The 8613-nt window shown below is 46.0% G+C and overlaps 1 long non-coding RNA gene across 1 annotated transcript in view; it reads left to right on the top strand.

The window, feature by feature from the left end:
- The window catches only part of LOC139023449 (uncharacterized), a 763591-nt gene that overhangs the window by 476251 nt on the left and 278727 nt on the right, over positions 1–8613 (top strand). The gene's annotated exons all lie outside the window — the stretch shown is intronic.

Raw genomic sequence — 8613 nt, 5'->3', positions numbered from 1 at the left:
TTTGTAGGTGACCAAATACTTATTTTCCACCATAATTTGCAAATAAATTCATAAAAAATCCTACAATGTGATTTTCTGGATTTTTTTCCCTCATTTTGTCTGTCATAGTTGAAGTGTACCTATGATGAAAATTACAGGCTTCTCTCATCTTTTTAAGTGGGAGAACTTGCACAATTGGTGGCTGACTAAATACYTTTTTGCCCCACTGTATATTTTGGGTCATTGTCTTGTTGGAAAGTCCACCTACGGACAAGTTCCAGCCTTCTGGCAGAGGCAACCAGATTGTCAGCCAAAATTGCCTGATACTTGGTGGAATTCATTATGCCATCAATCTTAACTCGTGCCCCTGTACCTCTGGAATTAAAACAGCCCCAAAACATCACTGACCCACCACCATATTTCACCATGGGTATGAGGTGCCTCTCCTTGTATGCATCTCTGTTTCGACGCCAAACATGCCGGTGCTGTATCTGACCAGAGCACCTTCTTCCAGTCATAATTGAAATGACGTTTGGCAAACTCCAAGCACTTGCGTCTGTGTCTTGGGGTCAGAAAGGTCTTTCTTCTGGCAACCCTTCCAAAGAGCCTGTGGTTGTGGAGGTGGCATCTGATGGTGCTTTTTGAAACCTGGTGACCCCAAGACGCCACCAAGGCCTGCAATTATTTCACAGTGATTCTTGGGGGTTTTGTTGCTTCTCTCACCATCCTCCTCCCTATCCTGGGGGGGGGAATGCATTTCCGTCTACCCGTGAAGCTTTCAACTGTTCCATATTTTTTTTAAATAATTGCCCTGACAGTGCTCAGTGGTATATTCAATCATTTGTGGATCTTCTTGTAGCCATTACCAGATTTATGAAGGTCTATGACCATCTGTCTCTTTTGAACTGCCAGATATTTTGTTTTCTTCATGGTGTTGGATGACAAAGGGATATTACCTACATGTTACCTCATTTTTATACCCTAATGAAACAGGAAGTGATGTAATGGCTCAATATAGTTCCTTAAGACTTAGATAAACTTAAATAAGTCAAATTTAATTCCTGGTTTAATTTTGGTAGATGTTATTTACAATAATCTTTAAGGGTGCCATTAATTGTGAAACCTTGATTTGGAGGACATTGATTTTAAATTAAATCAATAAATTATTTTGGTGGGTCTCATTTGAAACATGAATAAAGTACAGTATTTCTCACATGTTGGTATTTTGAGTTCATCTCAATAATTATATTGTTTATATTTTTTAAGTATTGTTTGTGCATTGCCAGTCAGGGGTGCCAGTCATTTTGGAGCCCACTGTATAGGCAATAGGCATACAGTCAAAGATCTCTCAACTCATGAATGAAGGAATGGACATAGAGTTGTTTTCTCTAGTGTCAAAACAAAAGTATTCTAATTTCACGACATACATACTCATTTTGGGTAAAAGCCACTCACTCAACATTTTTGTTTATGTAACGGTGTTGAGGAGCAGGGATTGAACAAAAACGCAGCGTCGTGATAAGACATGATATTTATTTAAACAACCGAAAACACGACGAACACTTGAATAGAAACAAAACAACAAAACACGTAGACTGACCTGAACGTAAGAACTTACATGAAACACGAAGAACGCACGAACAGGAAAAACAGACTACACAAAAACCGAACGAACAAACAAACCGAAACAGTCCCGTGTGCGTAACATACACTGACACAGACACAGGAGACAACCACCCACAAACAAACAATGTGACACCACCTACCTTAATATGATTCTCAATCAGAGGAGATGAAAACCACCTGCCTCTAATTGAGAACCATATCAGGTACCCATTAAACCAACATAGAAACACAAAACGTCAAACACATACAAAATAACAGAAAACCGGTCAGGAACGTGACAGTTTATCATATTTTTATTTATTTCGCCTTTATTTAACCAGGTAGGCCAGTTGAGAATCAGTTTTCATTTACAACTGCGACCTGGCCAAGATAACGCAAAGCAGTGCGACAAAAACAACAACACAGAGTTACACATGAGATAAACAAACGTACAGTCAATGACACAACAGAAAAATCTGTATACTGTGTGTGCAAATTAAGTAAGCAGGTAAGGCAATAAATAGGCCATAGTGGCGAAGTAATTAAAATGTAGAAATTTACACTGGAGTGATATATGTGCAGATGAGGATATGCAAGTAGAAATACTGGTGTACAAAAGAGCAGAAAAACAAAAACAAATATGGGGATGAGGTAGGTACAGTTGAAGTCGGAAGTTTACATACACCTTAGCCAAATACATTTAAACTCAGTTTTTCACAATTCCTGACATTTAATCCTAGTAAAAATCCCCTGTCTTAAGTCAGTTAGGATCACCACTATATTTTAAGAATGTGAAATGTCAGAATAATAGTAGAGAGAATGATTTATTTCAGCTTTTATTTCTTTCATCACATTCCCTGTGGGTCAGAAGTTTACATACACTCAATTAGTATTTGGTTAGCATTGCCTTTTAAATTGTTAATTGGGTCAAACGTTTCAGGCAGCCTCCACAAGCTTCCCAACAATAAGTTGGGGGAATTTTGCCCATTCCACCTGACAGAGCTTGGTGTAACTGAGTCAGGTTTGTAGGCCTCGCATGCTCGGCACAATGCTTTTTTCTTAAGTTCTGCCGCACAAATAATTCTATAGGATTGAGGTCAGGACTTTGGTGATGGCCACTCCAAATACTTGACTTTTGTTTGTCCTTAGCCTTTTGCCACAAATTTGGAAGTATGATTGGGGTCATTGTCATTTGGGAGGACAGTTTGCACCATAACCCTTTAACTTCCTGACTGTTCTCATTGAGTGTTGCTTCCAATATATCATCATAATTACCTCCCTACATGTGCCGATCGGCATATTTTTAACGAAGTGCAGAGTGTCTTCTCTGTCAGCGAATGGGCTCTCCCCACAACATCATGTGGGACTTGCCACTCAGACCGTGGCTCTCACTGGTGTGGGATGGTGTATCGGTCTATCGGCTTGCAAGCCTTCCCCTTTTTCCCTCCAAACATAACAAATGGTCATTATGGCCAAACAGTTTTCTTATTTGTTTTCATCAGACAGAGGACATTTCGGAAAAAAGTACGATATTTGGGTCCCGATGTGCAGTTACAAACAGTAGTCTGGCTTTTTTATGGTGGTTTTGGAGCAGTGGCTTCTCCTTGCTGAGCGCCTTTCAGGTTATGTCGATATAGGACTCGTTTTACGTGGATATAGATAACTTTTGTACCTGTTCCCATCCAGCATCTTCACAGGGTCTTTTGCTGTTGTTCTGGATTGATTTGCACTTTTCGCACCAAAGTAGTTCATCTCTAGGAGACAGAAAATGCGTTCTTCTCTTCTGAGCGGTATGACGGCTGCAAGGTCCCATGGTGTTTATACTTGCGTACTATTGTTGTAACAGATGAACGTGTACCTTCGCCGTTTGGAAATTGCTCCCAAGGATGAACCAGACTTGTGGAGGTCTATCAATTTATTTTCTGAGGTCCTTGGCTGATTTGTTTTGATTTTCCCATTTTCCCACTGAGTTTGAAGGTAGGGCCTTGAAATACATCCACAGGTACACCTCCAATTGACTCAAATTATGTTAATTAGCCTATCAGAAACTTCTAAAGCCATGATATCATTTTCTGGAATTTCCCAAGCTGTTTAAAGGCACAGTCAACTTAGTGTATGTAAACTTCTGAGCCACTGGAATTGTGACACAGTGATTTATAAGTGAAACAATCTGTCTGTAAACAACTGTTGGAAAAATTACTTGTGTCATGCACAAAGTAGATGTCCTAACCAACTTGCCAAAACTATAGTTTGTTAACAAGAAATGTGTGAAGTGGTTGAAAAATGAGTTTTAATGACTCCAACCTAAGTGTATGTAAACTTCCTACTTCAACTGTAGTTGGTTGGATGGGCTATTTACAGATGGACTGTGTACAGCTGCAGCGATTGGTAAGCTGCTCTGACAGCTGACGCTTAAAGTTAGTGAGGGAGATATAAGTCTCCAGCTTCAGTGATTTTGGAATTCGTTCCAGTCATTAGCAGCAGAGAACTGTAAGGAAAGGCAGCCAAAGGAGGTGTTGGCTTTGGGGATGACCAGTGAAATATACCTGCTGGAGTGCGTGCTACGGGTGGGTGTTGCTATGGTGACCAGTGAGCTGAGATAAGGCGGGTCTTTACCTAGCAAAGACTTATAGATGACCTGGAGCCAGTGGGTTTGGCGACGAATATGCAGCGAGGACCAGCCAACGAGAGCATACAGGTCGCAGTGGTGGGTAGTATATGGGGCTTTGGTGACAAAATGGGTGGCACTGTGATTGACTGCATTCAATTTGCTGAGTAGAGTGTTGGAGGCTTTTTTGTAAATGACTTCGCCAAAGTCAAGGATCGGTAGGATAGTCAGTTTTACAAGGGTATGTTTGGCAGCATGAGTGAAGGAGGCTTTGTTGTGAAATAAGAAGCCGATTCTAGATTTCATTTTGGATTGGAGATGCTTAATATGAGTCTGGAAGGAGAGTTTACAGTCTAACCAGACACCTAGGTATTTATAGTTGTCCACATATTCTTAATCAGAATCGTCCAGAGTGGTGATGCGAGTCGGGGGGCGGGAGCGGGCAGCGATCGGTTGATGGGCATGCATTTCATTTTACTAGCATTTAAGAGCAGTTGGAGGCCACGGAAGGAGTGTTGTATGGCATTGAAGCTCGTTTGGAGGTTTGTTAACACAGTGTCCAAAGAAGGGCCAGATGTATACAGAATTGTGTGGTCTGCTTAGAGGTGGATCAAAGAATGACCCGCAGCAAGAACAACATCATTGATATATACAGAGAAAAGAGTCAACCCGAGAATTGAACCCTGTGGCACCCCAATAGAGACTGCCAGAGGTCCGGACAACAGGCCCTCCGATTTGACACACTGAACTCTATCTGAGAAGTAGTTAGTGAACCAGGCAAGGCAGTCATTAGAGAAACAAAGGCTGTTAAGTCTGCTGATAAGAATACGGTGATTGACAGAGTCGAAAGCCTTGGCCAGGTCGATGAAGACGGCTGCACAGATCTGTCTTTTATCGATGGCGGTTATGATATTGTTTAGGACCTTGAGCGTGGCTGAGGTGCACCCGTGACCAGCTTGGAAACCGGATTGCATAGCGGAGATGTCATGCACAAGCACACCCACTGTTTCTTGGCCACATAGGGCTCTCACGGGGTGGTCGCGAGAGTGCTCAGGTAGGTGTTAGGGGTTTCCATTGGTGCTACTACGGTGGAGAGTCCAGACCAGGTCTCCACCGTGCATATTCCCCCTGAATATGCCGATTTGGCTCTCGCCTTCTCTAAAAAAGAAGGCGACTCAATTACCACCTCATCGACRGGGCGATTGTGCGATAAATCTCCTGGTAGACGCTGCAGGAGTCACGTGTATCCCCTCTCACATGCGGAGACAGAGGCTATGGAAACATATGTCTCCGAATCCCTGCGTCAGGGGTACATTCGGTCCTCCACTTCACCTGCCTCCTCAAGTTTATTTTTTGTGAAGTAGAAGGAGGGAGGTCTGCGCCCTTGTATTGACTATCGGGGTCTGAATCAGATCACTGTGAGGTATAGTTACCCGCTACCGCTCATAGCCACAGCGATTGAGTCTATGCACGGGGCGCGCTTCTTCACTAAACTAGATCTCAGGAGTGCTTACAACCTGGTGCGTATCCGGGAGGGAGACGAGTGGAAGACGGATTTCAGTACCACCTTAGGGCACTATGAGTACCTCGTGATGCCGTACGGGTTGATGAATGCGCCATCAGTCTTCCATGCCTTTGTAGACGAGATTTTCAGGGACCTGCACGGGCAGGGTTTGGTGGTGTATATTGATGACATTTTTATATACTCCGCTACACACGCCGAGCATGTGTCCCTGGTGCGCAGGGTGCTTGGTCGCCTGTTGGAGCATGACCTGTACGTCAAGGCTGAGAAGTGCCTGTTCTTCCAACAGTCCGTCTCTTTCCTAGGGTATCGCATTTCCACCTCAGGGGTGGAGATGGAGAGTGACCGCATTTCAGCCGTGCGTAATTGGCCGACTCCCACCACGGAAAAGGAGGTGCAGTGGTTCTTAGGGTTTGCCAACTACTACCGGAGGTTTATCCGGGGGTTTGGTCAGGTAGCGGCTCCCATTACCTCACTGCTGAAGRGGGGCCCGGTACRCTTGCAGTGGTCAGCTGAGGCGGACAGGGCTTTTGGTCACCTGAGGGTTCTGTTTACCTCCCGTGCTGGCCCATCCAGATCCCTCTTTGGTGTTCATAGTGGAGGTGGACGCGTCCGAGRCTGGGATAGGAGCTGTGCTCTCTCAGCGCTCGGGTACACCACCGAAGCTCCGCCGCTGTGCCTTCTTCTCGAAGAAGCTCAGCCCGGCGGAGCGAAACTATGATGTGGGGGACCGGAAGCTGTTGGCTGTCGCCAAGGCCTTGAAGGCGTGGAGACATTGGCTTGAGGGGGCTAGACACCCTTCTCTCATCGGGACTGACCACCGCAATCTGGAGTACATCCGGGCAGCAAGGAGACTGAACCATCGCCAGGCAAGGTGGGCCATGTTTTTCACCCATTTTGTGTTTACCCTTTCCTACAGACCAGGCTCCCAGAACGTTAAGGAAGACGCATTGTCCCGGCTGTATGACACAGAGGAGCGGCCCATGAATCCCGCTCCCATACTCGCCGCCTCCTGCCTGGTGGCGCCAGTAGTGTGGGAGCTGGATACAGACATTGAGCAGGCGTTACGTGCAGAGCCCGCTCCCGTCCAGTGTCCCGCTGGGCGTCTGTACATCCCGTCTGCTGTTCGTGACCGGTTGATTTATTGGGCCCACACGTCACCCTCCTCTGGTCATCCTGGGATCGGTCGGACAGTGCACTGTTTGAGCGGGAGATACTGGTGGCCTACCTTGGCTAAGGACGTGAGGGTTTATGTTTCCTCCTGCTCGGTGTGCGCCCAGTGTAAGACTCAGAGGCACCTTCCCAGAGGTAAGATACACCCCTTACCCGTTCCACAGCGGCCTTGGTCGCACCTGTCGGTGCATTTTCTGACTTATCTTCCACTCTCACAGGGTAAAAACGCGATCCTGGTCACTGTGGATCGTTTCTCTAAGTCCTGTCATCTCCTCCCTCTGCCCGGTCTCCCTACGGCCCTACAGACTGCGGAGGCCTTGTTTACACACGTCTTCCGGCACTACGGGGTGCCTGAGAACATAGTGTCTGATCAGGGTCCCCAGTTCACGTCTAGGGTCTGGAAGGCATTCATGGAACGTCTGGGAGTCTCGATCAGTCTTACTTCAGGGTTTCACCCCGAGAGTAATGGGTAGGTGGAGAGAGTGAACCAGGATGTGGGTAGGTTTCTGCGGTCCTATTGCCAGGACCGGCCGGGGGAGTGGGCGGCGTTCGTGCCCTGGGCCGAGATGGCACAGATCTCGCTCCGCCACTCCTCCACTAACCTCTCTCCCTTCCGGTATGGTTCTGGCGCCTTGGCATCAGGGTCAGACCGAGGTTCCTGCGGTGGACGACTGGTTCAGGCACGCGGAGGAGACATGGGAAGCCGTCTATGCTGCAGGAGTTCCACCGTCTTCGTCCGGATCGCCCTGCGCCTCGCCCTCCGGGTCGTCCCCGAGGCCGGTGTGGAGGGGTATTGTCACGACTTCCGCCGAAGTTGGTCCCTCTACTTGTTCGGGCGGCGTTCGGCAGTCGAAGACACCGACCTAGCCATCGCTGATCCTCTTTTCATTTTCCTTTGGTTTTGTCTTGTCTTCCAWCACACCTGGTTCCAATCCCATCAATTACATGTTGTGTATTTAACCCTCTGTTCCCCCTCATGTCCTAGTCTGTTATTGATTATTCTAAGTGCTTGTGCACGTCTGTGCGTCGGGTAATGTACCCATTATTTGATGGTTCTGTTTTCTGGTGGGTTTTTTGTTATTAAACTGCGCCGTTTGGAAACACAGTTTTTGCTCTCCTGCGTCTGACTTCTCTGCCGCCAGTACGCAGCCCATACAGGMGAAGGTACGGTGGGATTCGAAATGGTCGGTTATCTGGCCTGTTATTAATTACAGGACTTATTATTTTGGAGATGAGGCAAGCAGTGAGATACTGCAAACTTATTTTTATCTGTCTTCACATAAACCATAATGTATATATTGTTGAATAATTGCAATCACATATCATGACCAGTAATAACATATTGAGGGATATTTGCTTTGAATGAAAAGCTTACCAAACTTATTGAGCTTTGCTGTGGGCAGAAATTGTTACAATGCTGGCCTATACAAAATAGGCATCAAGGCCAGACAATAGTACATTTAGGCCTATTGCACCCATACAGTTATTGATTAAACCACTCATTCACTCAGACTCTATTACAGGCAGACAATAAGATCCAGTAAAACAGTGGATGCCAGGGTAACTGTAATGACCATGAAAGAGAACCCAGAGCAATGGCAAATGATGATGTGAAATACTTTGTTGTGGCTTTAGTGTGTGAGGACAGGCAAAGAATATAGAGGAGGTCGGGGGCGTTTACAGAATATAGGCCTACTCCAGATGTACTGTAGGCTTTGGCCTAACT

Source organism: Salvelinus sp. IW2-2015, linkage group LG32 (assembly GCF_002910315.2).
Source record: "Salvelinus sp. IW2-2015 linkage group LG32, ASM291031v2, whole genome shotgun sequence".
NCBI classification, from domain to species: domain Eukaryota; kingdom Metazoa; phylum Chordata; class Actinopteri; order Salmoniformes; family Salmonidae; genus Salvelinus; species Salvelinus sp. IW2-2015.
Note: the sequence above shows the minus strand (reverse complement) of the source record. Positions and strands in the feature narration are given on the sequence as shown.